Source organism: Periplaneta americana, chromosome 13 (genome assembly GCF_040183065.1).
Source record: "Periplaneta americana isolate PAMFEO1 chromosome 13, P.americana_PAMFEO1_priV1, whole genome shotgun sequence".
Classification (NCBI taxonomy): domain Eukaryota; kingdom Metazoa; phylum Arthropoda; class Insecta; order Blattodea; family Blattidae; genus Periplaneta; species Periplaneta americana.
Window position 1 is genome coordinate 103,242,342 of NC_091129.1, and position 22,889 is coordinate 103,265,230.

A 22,889-nucleotide genomic window follows, 5' to 3' on the forward strand; every position below is an offset into this window, starting at 1 on the left:
GTAATACAAAGTGTTTGTTACAGTAATGAAGTTCAATAAGAACGAATACAGTTACAGAAATCTGAATTATTTTTGGGCAGACTTACTTTACTCATCTGTCTGTTTCTCACAAAATGGCATTTAGCTCATGTCTGTTTACAGCCTAATATACTAGACTATTTATCTCTCATGTCATTTAACGATGGTTTAGTACTTTAGTGTGTGACGCTTAATATATTAGCACAAAAATTGCTTTCAGGACATTTCGTCCATATTTTTTCGCTCATGGATATTTCGGCCACAATTTTTTCGCCCACAGCTTCTTGGTCCATGGTTTTTTGGTCAAAAGTCGTGTTCGTCAAACTCCATTTTGGTCAAGACAATGCATTGTCCACAGTTTTTTTTCAGTAGGTTATTTTACGACGCTTTATCAACATCCTTGGTTATTTGGCGTCTGAATGAGATGAAGGTGATAATGCCGGTGAAATGAGTCCGGGGTCCAGCACCGAAAGTTACCCAGCATGTCCACAGTTAATTATGGACACATACAAATATGTTTTGGACCATACAGTGTACAGTGAAGTCTCATTACTTAATGCTACATGATTGTCAAAAGCGCATTGACTGCTACGATTAATGTTATTTATTTCATATACATAAATTCTAATATTCATTTCTTGAAGTTTCTTTTTCTTCTTCTTCTTCTTCTTCTTCTTCTTCTTCTTCTGCTTCTTCTTTATTCTGTGATTTCAATGTTTATAAGTTACAGCACGTAAATACTGCTGTATATCTCCTTTGTTTTGTACTCGTATCGCTCCACAATTGCCTCTACTTGATTTTGTTATATCAGGTACGTTTTCCTCACTGGTTTCTTAATATTCCCATGTTCAGCTCGCATTTACACCTGTTCGAAAATTTTTGTGTATGTCGCTTGATCTTTTTTTTGGTAGTTAAGGCACATACTAGAGGGAAGACATTATAAAAAAAAACCAAGGCATGTATTGTATAAAGCTGGCCAGATATGTGAGACATCTGATTTAGTTTTTCCTTCAAGTAGGCCTAATTTCTCTTTTTATTCCTGAGTGTATGACCTGTTTCCCATCTTTCATTGAAATAATTATCTATTCACCTAGACTGGATTCTGTAAGAACTTAAACTTTGCCCGTTTCCTTCTTTCAACTACCATCCAACAATCTTCATCAAACCACGGTTTCTTTTTCTTATAAATAAATAGGTAGATAGATAGATAGATAGATAGATAGATAGATAGATAGATAGATAGATAGATAGATAGATAGATAGATAGATAGATAGATAGATACATAGATAGATGACTAAATAAATAGAAGAATGAATAAATAAGTAAGTGAATACGTGAATAAATAAATAAATAAATAAATAAATAAATAAATAAATAAATAAATAAATAAATAAATAAATAAATACGTGAATACATGAATTAATAAACAATCAAACAAATGAAAATATACATAAACACATAAGTAAATAAATAAGTAAATAAATGAAATAAAATAATAAAATATTAGAAAGAGAACAAACAATAAAAAATAACAGAAACATGAACCAAATAAATATGAAAAGGTGAAGAAAGATAAACAAAAAATAAACAAAAGAGCTAAATAAGAAAAAGATAAACAAAAAAGGTAAACAAACAAATAGCGAACTGTATGAGAACCAGGGAGTGCAGGTGCGCTCCGTGAGCGGCTCTTCTCCATCTCTGACTAGTAGTCTAGTATGTAGGTACACATGCTATCTGCTTTGTTTACAATACGGGTTCCTGTTTCTGTCGTAGATTAACGGCGACTGATCTTTGTTGGCTTGCTATAAAATTAGTAATTAGTCCGTGTATCAGCGTTTTACTGCCCGCTCAGAACACGCTTCAAAGCTGAGCGGTCGCTATCCTCTATATTTATAACCAGCTAGCAGACAGTTCTACTTGCGATGTTTGAAGATGAAGATGCTAATAAAAACTTACAGCACAGGGAAACCCAAAACATCGCAATTCTTTCAAATTTAACCGTGAATCATGCTGTTCGCTATGTATTGAACAGTAAAATACGAATCGGTAAACAGAGCATACCGCTGTGTTCGCATTGGCTAAGACGCAAAAGTTTAACGAAATTTGGGGCTAGGACCTTGTGTTCCAATATGTCTAGGACAACGGTTCTCAACCTATGGTACACGTACCACCGGTGATACGTGAACCATTACTGGATGGTACTTAAAGTGTGAAATAAAAATATTTACTTATTCCAATGATAAGTTACAATGAACAAGTGTCATAAGATAAGCTTTGAAGTAAACCCCGTGCTTCTCAATATCTCGCTGCTTGTGTAGATGTGCTGAGTGCTGTACAGTAGTGGCAAAAAAAAACCGGACCGACCCTTGTAGCTGATTTCAGAGCCTTGTTCACTCCAGAGCACGATAGACTGGTAACTAAGACTTTCGTGGTTCGAATCCTGCCTGGGAAGGAAACTTTTTTTTGTTTCTTATTCAAATTTATCCCCAATACTTTTCGATTGCTGGTAAAATTCATGTTCTGGGAATAATAAGTTAATTAAGTAGTAAAATATCGCTGCAATCGAAAAGTATTGGGAATAAATTTGAATAAGGAACAAAAAATGTTTCCTTCCCAGGCAGGATTCGAACCTCGAAAGTCTTAGTTACCAGTCTATCGTGCTCTGGAGTGAACAAGGCTCTGAAATCAGCTACAAGGGTGGTCCGGTTTTTCTTGCCACTACTGTACATATGTTGAGATGGTGTCTGTCCATATATTCACTTCTGATACCAAGCTTGCAGTATTAGTCCTGTGCAATTCCAATGCCGTGGCGGTGTTAGCCAGTAAGTCATGGCCTGTAGTTAGGCGAAAGATGGTGACTGCTTCACTTCTTGGGCAGTCGAGTGTAGTCAGAACTTCATCTCTTCACTGTCTGCCGTGAAGTTGTTGATTACGTTCTTGAATGTATTGTTCTTTGCAAACTGTTTTCATTTTATATATGCTTGATTGTGCTGTACGGAATTCCTGTAAGTGAGAATTCTCGTATATCTGTGCCTTTCTTCGCAAGCATGTTCGCTTTTCATTTCCAGTTAGACCGCAGTGGCCAGGAACCCACTGCAGAGACACTGTTTTCTCTTTTGATGTTAAAGACTGGTATAGCTGGACACATTAGTTGATTTCAGGGGTTCTGGGAAAGTCGCAAGATGCTGTGGCTTGAATTGCAGACTTGGGATCAATAAATATAACTGAGTTGTTGCAGCTACTTGGTTTGAGTGTGCACACAATTGGCTTAGAGCAGGCCTGCACAAGGTTTGCGCTCTCCGAGTCGGCTCACAGCTCGAGAGCGGAATACAGATATTGGCTGCGCTCTGTATAAGGGTGGACTGGAAGAAGAGGTGATCTCGTACAAAATTTACACAAAAGTACTAGTATGAGTGTTCATGAAATGAATTCCCGTTCAATGTTTACAAAACTATCATGGGCTATTATTAATCAATAAAGAAATATTTATTTTACAGAAATAATAGAAACTCTATAGCTACTTAAATGTACAATATCATTTTGTTATATTTTTATTTATCAGTACATCAAAACGGGGTTTTATGCTGTTGACAGCTGAAAGGAACAGTGCTGATCGTAATGAAACATCAGTTACAGATGTTCGATGCTTACCTTTATTAAAGTTGATTATAGAAAACAGTTGCTCACAAATATAAATATTGAGCCAAACATAGCAATCATTTTCACAGCTAGCTTCTGTAGTCGTGGATATTATTGCTGAGGTTTAGTCTTGTAAAACTCAACCAGACTAGTAGTATTATTCAAACGGTCTTTAGCCCTTAGGCCACATTGAAAATCAGTAAGTTCAAGCTGTAAATCGTATGACGCTGTTTCAACTGGAATTGAAGGAATTATGATAACTTTAAACTTCTTTCCAATTAAGACAAGATCTTGGAACATAGAGTTAAATTAATTTTGAATTTCAATTAATATTTGCACATAATCGTGTAACATGCTTCATCACGAACAGTTTCTATCGTTGGAAAGTGAGCCATATTACCTTCCCGAAACCGACTTACGAAAAGTGTAAGTTTACGACTGATATCCCGTAATTTATTCAAAATATCAACAATGAACTTGCCTTTTCCCTGAAGAGATATATTTAAATTGTTGAAGATTAATAAATTATAACGTAGCCTACTCCATGTAATAATGCAACGTTCAACTCCTGAATTTTTTTACTGCGATCTTCATCAACAAAACCATCGTATCTCTGTGTGTGGACTAGTAATGACGTATTATATTATGTTTTCCTCTTTCTTTCAAACGTTTGTGGCAGATAAGTATTGACTTCACCTGCTGTGAAAAAATAAGCATTTTCCCATGCAATATTGAAAGAATTTGCCTGATGATCACTTTTCCGTCTTTTAGATTTCTCCATTATGTAGCCGTAAATAGGCAAAGTGAAATAGCTACTGATAATACACACTACACCAGATGGCTGCGTGGACTATCCTCTACCTATAGCAGATTACGCGTCATACGAATGACATATACGTCATTCCGACGTACCTTTCCGGTGAGCTGTTAGAGCGGGAGCGCTCAATGAGCGCCGTTTGTGCAGGCCTGGCTTAGAGCTATCTTCACTGCCTCAAACCTCCCCATCAAATATATAAATGCAAATATTAAGGGGATGCGCTACTGAAAAATGACAGTTTTTGAAGAAATATCATGTTTTTTTTTATTTTACTCTTCATATGCTAAATTCCAATGCTCCGTTACCACAACCTGTGTTTCAGCTATAATATATGCACTATAAAAAACATAGAAAACTCTTGTTTTAGATTAAAAAAAAAATGGTTTCCAATAATAAACGTGTTATTTTCAAATTCTATTTTTAAAAGAGTTATTTCTTGACTTAGATCATCGAAATTTTCCTGATTAATTCATAATCATGATCATAATATGCTGTTAAAATTTCAATACATTATCTCTTAAAATGTAGAAATTAGAAAATTCAGTAGCGCATCCCCTTAATTATCATAAGTAACGTTCGGATAAAGTGGCTGTATCAGGATAGTCTGTATAGCTGTGTAGGATAGGGCCTTGACTCGCTTCAGTAAACATTACCCCCTTTCACTAGCTAAACCTCCACCTGCTGGGAAGAGAGCTTCCCATCCTCTAGCTAAAACATCAGTGAACTGGCTGGGAGATACGCGACAGCTAGTTAATGTTTGTAAACAAAGTGCATGGACCAAGGATGCATATCCTGATAGAACTACTTTATCCGAATCATAATATATAACTGTTTTCTGGTTTTCTGTATATTTTGTGGATTACTCCATTATATACATTAAAACAGTAACTTTTCTAATTGAAGACGCCTAAATAAAGCAATCAATTATTGATACTGGAACATATGAACGTTTATTGTGTCCTTGAGAGCGATACTTGACGATTTGCCATTATAAATTTGGACAGTGGTACAGCTAATGTACTGAATTAAAAGTAGTGGTACATCATTGAAAAAGGTTGAGAACCTCTGGTCTAGGACATCATTTAAATCGTTTATTGTAATCATTTTAAATATATATTAATGAAAATCGGCATTTAAAAGTGATATGTATGTATGTATGTATGTATGTATGTATGTATGTATGTATGTATGTATGTATGTATGTATGTATGTATGTATGTATGTATGTATGTATGTATGTATGTATGTATGTATGTATATATGTATGTATGTATGTATGTATGTATGTATGTATGTATGTATGTATTAACACTACAATTGGGTATACACCCGATGGCAGTGATATATAATATACAATAATTACAATTACATGAAATAAAATAAAATAAACGTAAATATATAAATAGTAGATGCAATAAACCTAGGACTATAAATAAAAACTATTCTATAATAACGCCTACGATAAGCAAAGTAAATCTAACTTATAAGTACTTCTATTTCACCCAACTATCACCTTAATTAATTACATACCAACTTAATTACATATCATCTTAATTAATTAAATATCACCTTAATTTATATACATATCAACTAAATTACATATCATCTTAATTAATTACATATCAACTTAATTATTTATATATCAACCAATTACATGACACAACTTAAATAATTACACTGCACCTCCAATTACACTTTCATTCTAATCTTCTCAACCTTTCCTTAAATGTATTGATTTTAAGAGGACCACCCTGAAAGATTGCCGCAGGTAAGCTGTTCCAGTCTACTATTGTGCGGTTAACAAAGGAAAATTTTGCCACGTCCGTTCTTTGTTTTCTACATTTAAACTTCCTAATATGATCAGCCCTTCCTAAGTATGATGGTGTTGCTAATCTAGCATTGATATCGGTCCATGGTTTGTGTCCCATTTGTGCTTTAAACAATGCGGTGAGTCTGGTTTTTCGTCGCCTTGATTTGAGAAGTTCCTGCCCTAAGTCTTTTACTATCTCCTCACCATGTCCCTTCCCCATTTTGACATATTTTGCTGCCTTGCGTTGGATCTTTTCTATTGAATCGATTTGGTTTTGTCTATAAGGTGTTTTCCAGTTGTCAATGTTTTGGCTTGCGTTGTCTCAGGTGGGAGCACGTTGTAGTGCAAGACCCACAACAAAGTCAAAGTACTTTGAGCAAGCTTATAAGCAATGAAAAATTTTCACTTGTGCAGACAAAAAAATTGGTTTTCCACCTAAAGAACTGCAATTAATTGAAAATAACACTATCTATTGTTTTTACTAAACAGACATTTATGTTAAGTTTCTTGTTTAAGTTTTTTGGACAGTAAACTCAATTGGGAATGTAGCATTGACTATGTGTGCACCACGTTATCTAGAACAGTGGTTCTCAAAGTGTGGGTCGCGACTCCCGAAAGTCGTGTAAAGAGCTAAGGAGGTCGCGAAAGGATTTATAAAAGAAAAAAAAAATCGTTTTATTACATAACATACATTTTATGTTATGTTTAGAAACATAAATATGAACAACTTTGCATGTAAAAATAAAAACATTTCAGTAGTTACAAAAATAATGCTATAAATTTGGCTGTTTTTGAAAATGTAGCTTCTCAAATCTGGACTATATAATATAGGCTATTATTCGATACACACACTGATATTACAGACAGACAGATAAACTTTATTGTCAGAGGCATAAATATGGATAGACATTGTCAAATATGTATAAATTAGATAAGAGTTCAAAGGCCCACACGTGCGTCTTCTTGGCTGTAGGGACACAGTTGTATCAATTTGTTTTTTATATATTTCATGAATTTAAGAGTATTATTTGTATATTTAATATCCTCAGACAAACTATTGTAAATTTTAATACCAAAAAGCATACAAGTTGTGCTAATATTTGTAAGGTGGTGTGCCGGAATAATGAAACTATTTTTATTGCGAATATCATAAGTATGAAGGTTGAACGTGACGGTCTAAAATCGGATTCAGTGTACATCTGTGACTCTCGTAATATTGTTTTCAAACTCTTCCGGTTAATATTTAATAGGCTTTTGTTTAAAATTGTGCAAACTTAATTGCGTGTCCACGAAAATAAACTCAGCATTTGTCTTATCGTAAGATATGTAGATAAATTTTCTATGAGTTTTTTGATACACTGAAATGAATCTATTTCACGTGTTACGGATGTAAGTCACATAAGAATTTCTACACATGTTTTTGACAAAGAATTAACTGCGAAAAGCTTGTGCACGAATTTGCCAGTAGACCACTTAAGAAACTTGACTGTGTTTTTTACGTTTATCATGTAGAAATAAATTTATATAATGCCGCATTTCATATACTTTCCTAAATAATCAAAGTTCAGTAACCATCTGAGAGTCTAGACCTGGACTTCATGCTTCATATTCACTTCTGTGACACGGTTTTAAACAGATACAGCATTTGTTGCCAGCAGACGAAATGCAGTTTCACACAATGACAATCGCACCTGGCCGCGTATGTCTTGGCAGCAGACCACAGAAACAGCTATGCTCCAAAGATGTGGGCTGCACAGAGTTAGCGTCTGCTTGGTCGAATTTTTTTACGTAAATATGTCTATGCCGAAGGGTCATGCGAGAGAAAGTGTGAGGCACGGAAATGTGTAGAATCCAGCTCTGCGCCAACTGCTCAGTAACGGATACAATGTCATACCACAGTCTAGTATATACAGTCACGAAGCTCAATACGTAGTAAATATGCATCCATAGATAGTTGCTAACCACTTGGATCGTTACTATCGCCTCATTTCAGACAATGCGAAATAGTACCTGCACAGTCTATTGTTCCTAGTACCCTCATAAACTCAAGATTCGTGACTGTATATACTAGACTGTGGTCATACTACATACAACGGACCTCACAGAGAACGATTTGCTGAACTGTTGAACAACGATAAGTTAAAAAGTGTAAGGAAAGGGTAATAGAACTTTTATGAAAAGTGATAACTAGAGTCTTGCGTTTGGTTACCAAGAGCCTCCAAGCAACCCGCAACAGAGTAGGTATGTACGGAGTATAGATCACCGGCATACAACGTTACTTAGTTCAAGTCTGCTGTTCAGTGAACATATCAAAACAAAACAAAGCTAGTCGGTTGGAAATGAGTGCTACAATAGAAGAATTTGGTAGCGGAAACGTCATTAGAAGATGGAAAAATAGTTCATTTGAAACGCTTAAAATGTGTACAGACGTTCATTGTAAAGGGTGGAGACTCGTAAAATACACACTCATAAATTGTTTTGTTTCAAGTTTGTGCTGACATTCAGACTTTTTTCGTTTGTTAATTCCTATCTTTAATTAGATCTAAAGTATGTAGGTCCGTTTTGCTTATTGCAAAAATGAGGAGTAGACAAATTCCGGACGCCAGGTAGTTATGACGATTGAAGAATTGTCTATGGCGCCTGAATTGTTTATTCAGTTCAAAATGTTTTAAGATTTAAATTTATTTTGTCACTATAACTTACATAATTTTAACAAAAGCGGTCGTAGGGAGAAATTTGAATGTGCTTTTTAGATTAATATTTTTACATATATTGCGCGTCTGAAGATATTGTTCTATATAGCTCCAGAGCGTCTCTGAGAGCGTGTGCTTGCCTTGCATAGATATTGAATATTGTTTAATATATTTCAGTAATTCATTCATTCATAGTGTTCTGCCCAAGGGTAGATCTTTCACTGCAAACCCAGCTTTCTGCAATCTTTCCTATTTACTGCCTTCCTCTTATGTTTGCAGTTTTTCTTGAGAAAGGTAAATGCGGTAGCTTCCCGTTATGTAATTTTTGTATTTAATAACTAATATTTTAATTTTAAGTGAACATTGTAGTTGGTTGGCTTGTTATATTCACATCTTAAAATTAAATTAAATTAAATAAAAAAATAATACAAATATCCAGTCATCTTTTTTAACAAAAAATTACCATCAGGATGCGTAACATAACGTAAAAAATATTTTTTTTGCCAAAAATTGACATACGTATTAACTTTTGCCTGGGAACCAGAGAATTGTCCAAAGCCTGCCAGTTTCTAAACATAGCCCAATGATTAAGTTATTTCTTCTTTGTTTTTATATGTAGGTTTCTTATGGAAATGTGTGTGTATCCAATGCCCACCCACTTCACTTGCGTGATTGGGGTTCCGCATGCTGCGGATAGATGGCAGAACTGTGACCCATTTTCTAGTTGTACACCACTTCGGCGGATCACGCTGTGCACGATGTGTATCGTATGAAGGGTTATGTTATGCTAGGGTGAGTGTATGTGTAAGTGTTCGTGTAAGTGTAGTGTCAGGAATGAGTGATGATGATGAAGATGAGGAAGGGAGAAGGGGAAATCCGGTGCCGACACGTAGCCTACTCCTGTCGAATAGCACCAAGGGGGCCGCCAGACTTAACGTCCCTATCCGACGGACGAATCACTATCAATAGTGACATATGCCTTCTCTTCATATGCACTGCGGAGAGATTTGGGATTTAATCCAAGCATATTAGTGCACAATCTAATGATTAGAAGTTGTGCACCGCTATCTCTCCTAGTCCCGAGGTAGAAATTTTATTCTAATGGAAATGTTAAATATCTATAGGCCTACCCTATGCACAGAAAAACACATGATATAATATATAATTTAGCAACAATTATTATAATGCGTGGATATAGAACTAATAGGAGTACAGCCACAGCTACGAGCTGACTACATTGGTATTGGATGCATCAACCAGAATTAATTTTTTCATTGCCCAAAAGTACCAATTCGTTAAAAATCTAATAATCACAATAACACCCAATCGAGAATGTAAACGTTTCACGCAATTACAGGAATGCTGTGAATCCCCTGCTACTTTATTTTTCAAGGCTTTTTCCAATCTTTGTTTTACAGTTGGTGAAAGCTTCGGAAAAGCTCAACCCGGTAATCAGACCATGCGGGATTCGAACCCAAGACGAGTACGATCTCGGAACACAAATTTCTCGCGTTACCACGAGATAACGTTTGAGTCCCATAGATATCTCAGAAACTGGTGACGATCGAACTCCAGTTCGCTTGATGAGATGTGGTCAGATCATTATATGGGGTGTTTCCGAAGTGGTGTTAGAAACTTTCAGGGATGATGGCGAAGGGCACATGTATCAATTTGAGATCAGGAACCCTGGTCCGAAAATGACTGAGTCGAAAGTTATAAGCAAAAATAGTTCTGTGAAAATGAAATAATTTTATTCCTCTGTACAACTTATTTAGGTGTATTTATCTGTACATCTTACACATACTGTATTCATCTGACGTTGTTTACGTTGTCTACTTACAGTTTTCCATTCAATGCGCTGTCTGGGGGATGGGGACAGGAAACTACACTAAAGCAATGCAGATAGCGTAATGTGTAACGGACATGGTGGGTCTTGATATGCACATCTGTAGACAGCAAGGTATGTGTACAAGTTGCAGTGTCCAGTCGATCAGTCCTAGTGAAATGGAGGAGTACACGAGAGCGGAATAAGCAGACATGATTTTCGAATACGGATGAGCCAATGGGAACAGTAGACAAGCTCACAGATTATATCGGGGCAAGTACCCACGTAGGAGACATCCGGCTCATACCATTTTTCCACGACTGTTCAAAAAGTTAAGAGAAGGAAGACACGTGGTGCCAAATTACAATTTCATTTCCACACAACTATTTTTGCTTATAACTTTCGACTCATTCATTTCCGGACCATGGTTCCTTATCCCAAATTGATACATGTGCCCTTCGCCATCGTCCCTGAAAGTTTGTAACACCACCTCGGAAACACCCTGTAGAACTGCTCGTTATACACAAACAAGTTGAAATGTTTGGATAAGTAAGTATGCTGCCAGCAATTTTACAGGTTTTAAATAATAATATTATCTTTATGTATGTATATGTGTGTGTTCAGTGGGCGTTGACATGTCAAATAGAGCGATTTCGTTGATCTGCGCCACATGTTACTGAGTCATTGTAACAGGAAAGATAACTATGACAAGCCATTGTAACTCAATACAAACAAACAATACAAATACTTCATATTATATTTTGATAACATATTTTGGATTATGATGTATTGTTTTTAATTATAAACCAGCTGTTCAGTTCCATTAAACGCAATACTTTTAGTATATCCACAAAATCTGAAGAGTTTTGACGTAGAATGAGTCTTTTCCGCACCGAGTATGGGCATTCGATAAGGGACTCGTAATGAAACAAAAAAAAAAATACATTTCAAATGCTTATTGTAAGAAGACTATGGGCCACAGTCGAATGTCTATGTTATTAGTAATTTTATTAGGCCATAAACTAATGTAGCTTGTGTAAGTATGGCCAATGACACTACCTCCCCTCACTACGAGCATGATAGCCTCGAAATTAGTATATACACTATATATACTAGACTGTATATTATACAGTCACGAAGCTCAATACGTAGTAAATATGCATCCATAGATACTTGCTAACTACTAGGATCGCTACTATCGTCTCATTACAGACAATGCGAAATAGTACCTGCACAGTCTATTATTTCTAGTACCCTCATAAACTCAAGCTTCGTGATTGTATATACTAGATCAGGCCTGCACAAGGTTTGCGCTCTCCGAGCCGGCTTACAGCTCATGAGCGGAATGCGGATATTAGCTGCGCTCTGTATAAGGGTGGACTGGAAGAAGGGGTGATCTCGTACAAAATAAACACAAAAGGAAGTACTATTACGAGTACTTATGAAATGAATTCCCGTTCAGTGTTTGCAAAACTGTCTTGGACTATTATTAATTAATAAAGAAATATTTATTTTACAGAAGTAATATAAATTCTATAGCTACTTACATGTACCATATCATTTTGTTGTATTTTTATTTATCAGTACATCAAAAGGAGGTTTTATGCTGTTGGCAGCTGAAAGAAACAGTAGCCTACTGATCGTAATGACACATCAGTTACAGATGTTCAATGTCTGCCTTTATTAAAGTTGATTATAGAAAACAGTTGCTCACAAATACAAATGTTGAGCCAAACATAGCAATCATTTTCACAGCCAGCTTGTGTAGTGGATATTATTGCTAATGTTTAGTCTTGTAAAACTCAACCAGGCTAGTAGTATTATTTAAACGATCTTTAGCCCTTAGGTCACATTGAAGATCAATACGTTTGAGCTGTAAATCGTTAAATGTTAAATGTTATGTTCCGTCTTTTAGATTCCTCCATACTGTACTGTAGCAGTAGGTAAGCAACGTGAAACAGTTACTGAGAATAGGCCTACACACTGCACTCCACTAGATAGCTGAGTGGTCGTTTCCCTCTCCTCTACCTATAGCAAGTGTATGTCATTCTGACGTATCTTCCTCTCCGTTTCGGCGAACGGTAAACACCGCTCTCCCGCTCTGAAGGAGCGCGCGCGCTCGTTGAGTGCTGTTTGTGCAGGCCTGTACTGGACTGTGGTAATAACTCGGCGACACAAGAGCAGCTACAGACCTGCGTGAACACTCGTGTGATTTGTAATCTCGAGTTTGCAATATTAAAGCGATAATAGGTACGTACGATACACTTTCAGTGAACCATAGTGAAATATTTGTTGTGAGCTGGGACTAATTTCGGAATGTCGCTGCATATGAAGGTAAAATATATTGCATATTGCATGCCTTTCATTAGTTACTTCTCTTATCATAGACCCACAGGCCTACTGTCCATTTGTAAACCGAAACAAAAATAAACTATTCAAGCCAACATAACTGTAAGTAGTTTCATTCCCGAAACTGGGTGGCGTATTTATTCTACGTGTCGGTGTATTCCTCATACAGCGCAGAGTTGTTTATATATACAGATTGTCCCAAACGTCTCCAACATGCGGAATGTCAGTTTCAAATAGAAATACCACATAATGTGCTGAATGTGGCTAACCCACTCCCCAGACCTCACACCTCTTGATTATTACCTCTAAGGTTACTTCAAATCGCAGGTCTACCAGAAGAAAATCAGGGACTTACATCATTTGCAGGCCTGTATCATCGATATTATCTGTCATCGTGTGATGCTGAACATGTTGTAGAATATATGTGGGAACTGGTTAGATCACATTTACCTATGCCTGAATCTCGAAGGCTGCCACATTATGTGACTTTTCTATTTTCAACTAACATTTCCTGTGTATAGAGACTTTTGGGACACCCTATGTATTATATATATATATATATATATATATATATATATATATATACAGAGTGATTCACGAGGATTTACGGTCCTTTACGGAGCTTATTTCCGAAGACATTCTGAGCAAAAAATGTCATATAAACATGGGTCCTATTCTCAATATTTACAGAGTTACGTATCGTTATTGGAACGCATTGCTGTGAACGCGTGATCTTGGTCAGCGTGCAGTCAGCAGCCAACGCGAGCGCTACAGAAATCAAAGATATAGCCGTATGCAGTTACGTAGAGCGACGAGTGCAGTTCACAAGTGTGCGGACAAGTGTACTCAAGCGGACGGCGACATTTTTTAAAATGTGTTGTAAACTCACCAAGACTGTAAATTAGGATGCAAAATTGAACTGCAAATAATTAAGTCGGTGGAAGTGGTGTGAATTGTAATAATTGTTGTGATAAGTGCGTAAGAATAATGAAATTTTCTAGTTAAAAATAGAAAAGGATGTCTGTACGAAGCAACTAAGGAGTTCACAGCACATTTTTCGGTTCATAATACTTGCCAATTAAAGAAATGATACTTCTGAATGATTCATTCTCTATTTGTATTATTCTTTTACCTTCAAACTAAAGAAACAACGTATTTTACAAACAACTTTAAATTAGTGTAACTCTGAAAATATTGAAAATAGGAACTATGTTTATATGGCTTTTTTGCTCAAAATGTCTTCAGAAATACGCTTCGTGAAGGACGGTAAATCCTAGTGAATCACCCTATATATAAAATATCAGCGTGAGTCTTACATGGGTTTTCCTAGACGAATGTATCTTGCTTATCATTTAAAGCACACTCTCAAAAGATTTTATAATTTTAATAGATGATTGGGGCGTGCGGTAGCGTCGTGATTAAGGCGTAGCGCTGCAAGCCGAAAAGTTGCGGGTTCGATTCCCGATGGTGTCATGGATTTTTCCATTGATCTAATCCTTCCAACCTCACTATAGCCCTGGAATCTACTCAGCGTCTAACAAAAATGAGTCCCAGGGGCATTTCCTTTGGCGTAAAGGCGGAGGGCACGTAGGACTGACACCCCCTACTGCCATTAAATGCCGATTGTCTATAAAGGTGGGAGCCTTAACCTCTCGCCACCCTCTGGGCCGATTTGGCTTGTCATGGGATTAACTTTATCTAATAGTTCGTTGACTAAAACTTAAAGAAACCCTTAAAATATTTGCTTGTGTGTGCACATAGAGTGTAGGAGTTACCATTATAGTCACAACTTAAGATTTCCATATACCCATTAGTACTCCAAACTTGGTACCGTCAATATAATGTAAATATTTGCTTAGAATTCGAGCCTATACCAATATTGTGTTTTTGAAACAAATGGTATTAACCCAAAATAATTATATTTTATCTAGTCGCGTCTGTGGCTCAAGTCCTAGCGCGCTAGTATTTCGTTCAGGCGACCCGGGTTTGATTGCCAGCCAGGTCACGTTAGAATTATTTGTTGTGGAGAAATCAGGCGATGCAATGCTTGTATTGAAAATGTTCACCATCATTTCAAAAACATTTTGCTGTTAATGTAATGTACTATTCAACATTGTTACGTTGATGTATAATCTGTATACCTACTTCGTTCAGTACAATATTATTATTACTTCATTGGTATGCTGTACTTCATGTACTTCTTGACATTCATAGCCTTGTACTGAGTTTGGATTACTTCCTAGACAATAGATTCCTATCCGATAAATGTTTTATATGAACTACTCTATACGCTCTGTAAGTTTAGCACAACCTTTTGACTCACTCTGTAGATGTGATTATCTGGCAGAATATGGAGCATCCCTAACACTTGAGCCGAAACAGGTTTTTTTGTGAATTCGTGATGGAAGGAGTTGCTTACAATTTGTGCTGCTCGGTTAAGCTGAGTCCTCCATCTTTCTCACCACACATTCTTCTACAGCCATCAAACTTATATACCATACCAGTCTGCCGTACCTTACAGATCTAAATGTGATGTCATGTTGATTGTGAGATCGAGAGAGTTCCTTTGCTTCTGATGTGAGTCGCCTAGAATCTATCACCACTGTCATCTACCAATTTTTGAATAAACCGCGAAGGACACCCACTATGGAGGACGATTGATTCGGCGTCGCACAAACACAAGTGGTTCCCTATTTTTTGAGACAGATATAATAATAATAGGGATAATGTGGAGAGTGTTGGTGGAATAACGAGGTAAAAACTGGAGGATAGCGAGAAAACTCTCACAATCTTGGCTTTTGTTCACCAAAAATACTAAGCCGCTATATCCGAGATAGTAATTCGAGTTCGCGCTCCTTGTAAGCCAGCACTCTGAAAACTGAACTAACAAGATGGCTGAGAATAATATTACTATCTTGTGTTTTAGTTTCGTCACTCCTATATAGATACAATTTTTTTCAGTTTATATTTGTCGTAGAGTGGAATTCAATTTCGGGAGGAGGAACTACGGCTCAGCACTGGGATCTTTCAAGATGTTGCCCTGACCCTTAAGCTAGGCACATTCTCAAAACCATGTCGGCTGACTATGCTAAGGTTCGCTGCGTACCCAGGTTTCGAGCAATCATCTCCATTCGTCAATAGGCCAGCCGTCCTCCGTGCGTCGCCATCGCGGGCTCAGAATGATAAGGTTCTACCTGATATTTTTGTTAAAATTGATAATTTTTGTTGCATTGAATTCTCGTACTTCACACCTATCTACCATATAAATTACAGGGACATCATTTTATTTTTACTAACATTTTTAATATTAACCTGTCTATACCTTTAGAGAACCGGAAACACCGCTTGCTCCCCCCTCCAAGACTGGAGCTCGATGATACTGGCGTAAAACACAAATCACTCTACTAGGTATAGGATGGAAGAAAAGTAGTTCATCCATTTACGTAAACTAGGATTTTGAGTTTGATAATTTTCGTTAGGCTTTTCTTTAATCAAAGTACAGTACTGTATTAAGAATAAGTGTTTTTACTCACGAAGTGAGTTATCCATGCGAACGTATTCATTATGCAGTGTATATTATACTGTCTACAGCACATTAGCGTACAATATAGAGAAAGAAGTTAAATTGAAAAATAATCATAATATGAATATTTAAACACAATTTTGAAAACGGTGGCCGTTCATTTCGATACAGGCTTCAGTTCTTTTGTGCATATTATCGCACTATGGACTATTGCATCTAATTCCAATTGCCAGTTTCGTCCTTCGTACTAGTAACTCATGTTGAAATAATTCTGTACCTACTCTACGTACTGTGAATTCAATCTTCACTTCTGCCCGACCCGAAAATATAAAATTACTCAGACATGCTATCTACTGTCCGTCCAAGTGGTTATGCCGCAGGATTGTAGAAAGGGAGGAAATCACGTGACAGTTAATTACTTAACGAGGCCCTTTTATTTAAGTTAAATTAAACAGCTGTATAATATTACGTAAACGTCCAATTCCTAAGAGAAATTAATGTTTTCAGAAAAGAGCTAAGACAGCCCAGCTTTTACAGAGGGGCGAGCAGAAGCAGGTGGGGGAAATCGGGATGCGACGTAGGCAAACGGACAGTACCTGTGCGAAAATATGATTCAATATTGAAAGCTCTTTCGTCACTGGAAAACGCGAACATATTTCTGGAACGTACTATACTCAGTAACTCAGTACTGCTTACTATCTGCGGTCTTGGTTCTGTGTGGAGTTGGAACTTCCTTAGTAGAAAGGGTGGGAGTGAAGTACATTCAAAAACTCAGGTACAATAAAAATTGAAGTAAAAATAAAATGATGTCCCTGTATATGTTGATATCTCAATTATTGTTCGAGATAAAGTTGGTTTGAAAAGGTTCTTATCTCGACTGATTTTATTAACAACCAGACTTTTAAAATGATCTCCAGTAAAATTTACTAAACACTAGATAGAACCTTGTCATTCTGAACCCTCGAGTTAGCGTTCGGGCAATGCTATGAAATTTCTATGGAATGATGTAGGCGTAGATGTCTAATGTGGGGAAACGGAAGAACCACGATGAATACCTCAACTGCGATCTTGTCCGCCACAAGTGTCACTACGTATTTTTCAATAAAAAACCCAGGACTCACTGGAACTTGAATTCGGACTGCCTACGTGACAGGCTGAAGGTCTGACCACTCAACCACAGCAGAAGTTTATAGGACTATAGATGATCGTTCACTTCATTCGGTCCCCAATATCGGGAGCTCACTACTTCATTTTTTTCCTGAGGAGTTACATGATCATCAGAAATATTATAGCCTTTCTTGAGTCTCTCACATAGTGAGCTTTCCTGATGTGTGGTTAGCGCTATTCAGGGTCACCGCACAGGTACACTGGATTCTGTTATTGCCGTCTCGTTCTTTAGCCGTACTCACCACCACGAAACTACGTCTTCTATCCCACCCTACCGTGCACTTCCGGTTTAACTCGCCTGTATTGTATATTCCAGTCTTCAGTGGTGTTCATGCTAGAGTAGCAGCTGCCCCGTCATCACAAATTAGAACTCGTTTGCGTTGTATGCTAACATTTCGGAGATGCAAAGGCACGCCACTGCCCATAGGATAGATGTATAGATACTTATTAGCATAGGAGTGGAAGGGGGATTATGTACGGAACGTAATTACAACATCAAAAGTTGACGGAGTTAATAGAGTAGATTGTTCGTTAAAGAATGAAAGAATTCGTGACACTGCGATCAAGATGTCGTTCGGGCTCATTCAAAAGTCAAGAAAGATTTCAAAGTACTCTAACTTTATTAAAAGTAAGTTTTTACGCGTAATAATAATAATAATAATAATAATAATAATAATAATAATAATAATAATAATAATAATAATAATAAACATTTGTTCATAAAAATGGGAGTTTCTTCAAGTATAAAAATTTAAAAAGATTCGTGTATACACGTCTTTTTATCTTCTTTCATTAGTATACTCTCTTCTAGGAAATGAACAGCATTCAGAAGAAAAATCTTGCGAAATACTTTCGAATACACAATGTCCGGAAAAAACCTTCTTACAAAGAAAAAATCATATCCCAGAAACTATTGCGCTTATTGTCTTGACGTTTACACGTTTAGAAAGAGAAACTAGAAAAATCATATCCCAGAAACCATTGCATTTATGTCTCAAATCTTACACGTTTAGAAGGAAAAACTAAAAAAAATCGTATCTCATAAACTGCTGCATTTTTTGTCTCGATGTTTACTACAGGTTTCGAAAGAGAACTAAAAAAATCGTATCACAGAAACTACTGCATTTATTCTCTTGAAGTTTGCACGTTTAGAAAGACAAACTAAAAGTTCGTATCTCAGAAACTACTGCATTTATTGTCTCGAAGTTTACACATTATGAAAGATAAACTCAAAAAATCATTTCTAAAAAATTACTGCATTTATTGTCTTGAAGTTTGCACGTTTAGAAAGAAAAACGAAAAATTCGTATCTCAGAAACTACTGCATTTTTTGTCTCCATGTTTACAGGTTTAGAAAGAGAATTAAAAAAAAATCATGTCGTCTCAAAAACTACTGCAATTATTGTTTCAAAATTTACACGTTTTGAAACAGAAATAGGAACTCAATAATACTGAAGACGGTCTACTGGTATATCCACAGATCCTAAACACGCGGTATGACCACAGATGTTAAAGCGTGTATAAATAAACTTAACAAAAAGAATAATGCAATAGTTTCTGAGATGTTTTTTCTTTTTTACTGGGATTTTCCCGGACACATCGTATTCTAGAAGCTTCCATAATGACGACAAATTGCAGAGTACATACCTCAATGTATTTAGAGTTCTAAATCCTTTCATTGAACTGGAAAAATCTCTATTGCATTCAGAGTAACACTGAATAAGAGCAATTCTCATTTTTTGTTATATGATTAAACAAAAAGAAATATATTAACTCATTCGAAAATAGCTTGAATTTCTGTTTACATAATTTGCCATAGCAACATATCTAAACAGAAGTTTCTGTAAAACTAAAATAATCTTTCTTGACTTTTCATAACCTCATATTTACTGTTTGAAACAAAAGAAAAACATATAACACTACACAGAAAACAACACGACAGAACTCTCACAAAACAAAACAAGGTAGGACGAAAGAACATAGGACTATATTTTATTTGAGAATTATCTCGACTTCATTTATCAGATAGCCTATCTAATTCAAGGCTCTCTGAAAAAGATTATTTAGCACCAGACATTTTGAATGTCACTCTGGGATTTATTCTAAGCTCTATTTTATAGGGCTTTTAATTTAATATACAGGGTGATTTATGAGGAGATACCGCCACTTACGGAGCTTAATCCAGAAGACATTTTGAGCAAAAATGTCATATAAACATGTGTCCTATTCTCAACATTTTCAGAGTTGCAGTAATTTGGAGTTGTTAAAAAATAACTTTTATTTGGTTTCAAGGATAAAAGAGAGAATGACTTTTCAGAACTATACTTTCTTTAATTGGTCAGTATTCTGAAGCTAAAAATGTATTATTAATCCCTTAGTTTTCTTAGATTATTTCTTTTCAGTTCTTAACTATAAAATTACATTTTTATTACACATTTATCAGAAAAATTGTTACAAAACACGTCATTTTTGTAAACTCTTTAAGACTGTACATTAGGATGCAAAACTGAACTGTAGAAGTCATGTGATCTGTAACATTTGTTGTGATAAGTGTGTAATATTAATGTAATTTTAGTTAAAAATTTAAAAAAAATCTGTACAAACAACTAAGGAATTAACAGCACATTTTAACTTCAGAATACTAGCCAATTAAATAAAATATACTTTTGAATAGTTAATTTTTTGTTTGTAACATTCTTTTACCTTTAAAACTAAATAAAAAATGTTTTTCTTAAACTCCAAATTAGTGTAACTTTGAAAATATTGAGAATTGGACACATTTCTATGACAGTTTTTGCTCAGAATATCTTCAGAAATAAGTTCCGTAAGTGGCGGTAATTCCTCTTGAATCACCCTGTATATGTCTAACTGACGGGACAGCTTGATGGAGAGTTAGTCCAACTTTGCATTTCCACATGTTACATCTAAGAATATAACAAGGATCAATGACACAGATGGAATTTTAACCCATTACTTTGGTGCCATATGACTTTAAAAACCTTCATTTTAACACCGTAGGTAATTTATCACTTTATTTAATAAGACAGTGTTATATTTAAGTGCAAGAAACCACAGAATATTAAGTATTTCTTTATTTATATTAACTTATTTAGAACACAAATTATCAATTTATTTTATTAAATGACACAAAACAATGATTGTTAGCACATACGCACTACCGTGGTTTATGATTAAGTAAGAATATCTACTGGCACTATGAAGCATTACACAATAACATTCTCTAACATGGAAATAAAACAGAATGTGGATAGTCTACTGCTCTACACACGCAGCACAAGAATCTACTGGTATGAACAGGGCTGTCACAAAGAACTACTCGTTGCATTACGTGCAGATCACACTTTACATAGATATGATTCAATACGTTAGATGCGTATTTCTGTCGCCCGTGAACGCTGTTGGCTGCGGGCTCCTTGCTATCCCAAACACGACTGGCTGATGTGGACTACACTTCAACAGCGTGTGCTCCAAGTTCAAGCCTCCTGGTTCTCCCCTCCATCCCAGGCCGTTACTTTAAACCGGCCTTCTATATGCGAAAACAGACATTGCAATGCTTTTTCATTACAGAAGTAGAGACCAAAACTCACGAAAGGAGTAAGGAAATAAAAGTTAATACATTAATAAAGAAATAAATTATAAATATTTAATATTTCAATAAATAAGACATAAATCATTCGAAATTAAATTAAAGAAGTCCAATTTTAAGAAAATAAATACTGCAATTCAAATCCAAAAAAAAAAAAAAAAGAGAGAAAATAGATAACTAGACTTAAATGAAATAAAAATAAATAACAAATTAAAAACAAAAGAATAAAGGTGGTAAAACAAAATAGAAATACGTAATAAACAAAAAAAGTGAAGTATTGAAAATTTCATGAAAATAATTCACATAGATAATAATCATTTTGCCAATTAGTAACAAGAGGGGTTGGAGTGTGCTACTTACAATCGTGTACCTGTTTGACAGGATGTTCCTACAACAGTTTAACGTTCTTTGTTATCCTCTCTCAATCTAGGCCTGCTTGTAATCTACAGTAGTTAAGTTCAGTTTTAAACACATCATTTATAATTACTTTTTATTCAGGATGATGAATATTGTGGTTGGTGTGCTAGTAATTACCAGGGGCGATTTCTCAGGGCATGCTATGCTTGCTGTGCAAGCCCAATATTTTCGTAGAATGTGTATTTCTCAAAATGGCGTTACGTACATTAAAATTTATTTTAATTTTTGGAATACTGTATAGGCGTAATACCATCCGCAGGTTGGACACCGCAAGTATCGCAACGCTTGCTCGTTTCTTGGAGCTACAGAGAAGACGTAGAAATAACTGGAATATGATGTGCGCGCAAGTGCCTTCCTCCTTAGTCCGTCCTAGGCGCACATGCTTCTGTTATGTGTTGTTTGAAGCTCTGGTCCGAGAGCTACACCAACGACTATTTAACGTTACTCAGACCAGTATTGACAGCGGGAATGTGCTGTAATTTGCGAGTGCAATGTAATTGTATGAGTGGAATTCATGTGTTAGCTGCTGCATGTATTATCAATTCTTGCAATGAATTCGGAATTGTGTGTCATTGAAACCTTATTATTAAATCCATTTTCTCGAAGGACTAGGCCTATTCAAGAGAAGACAGACATTATAGACAATATGTGCGCTCGTTCTGTGTAGCTCAATACAACAATGTGCATTGGTTGGCAGGGTCGAAAAAACTAAATAAACTGTTTTGTTGGCCATGTTTTTTATATTATATCGAACTTCTACATCTGATAAGCGAATATGATCCATGACTCATAGTGATTTCATAATTATAAAATAAATTATTTATGTGGGTCTGATTATTTTTATTAATTATGAATTATTATATCCTCCCATCTTCCCCTATGAATAAAAGAGCAAGCCTAACTTTCGTGACTAGCATTCGCCCCTGGTAATTACCTTCTCTTTAATAGAGCCTATGAGCCGTTCAGAGCAGAAGTGGTGTAAGTCAGAAATGGGTGATGAGGGTTAAAGTAAACATTCTGTAA

General features: G+C 35.9%; 1 protein-coding gene across 3 annotated transcripts in view; it reads right to left on the minus strand.

The window, feature by feature from the left end:
• The window catches only part of LOC138712194 (SET domain-containing protein SmydA-8-like), a 39,582-nt gene that overhangs the window by 11,457 nt on the left and 5,236 nt on the right, over positions 1 to 22,889 (minus strand). Inside the window, exon 2 of one of the 3 annotated variants that reach the window (XM_069843706.1) lies at positions 21,210 to 21,389. The exons of 1 other annotated variant lie outside the window; for it this stretch is intronic. The gene's annotated coding sequence lies outside the window, so the exon portion shown is untranslated. The remainder of the gene's footprint in view (positions 1 to 21,209; positions 21,390 to 22,889) is intronic. One more of the 3 variants, XM_069843704.1, reaches the window with a different exon arrangement.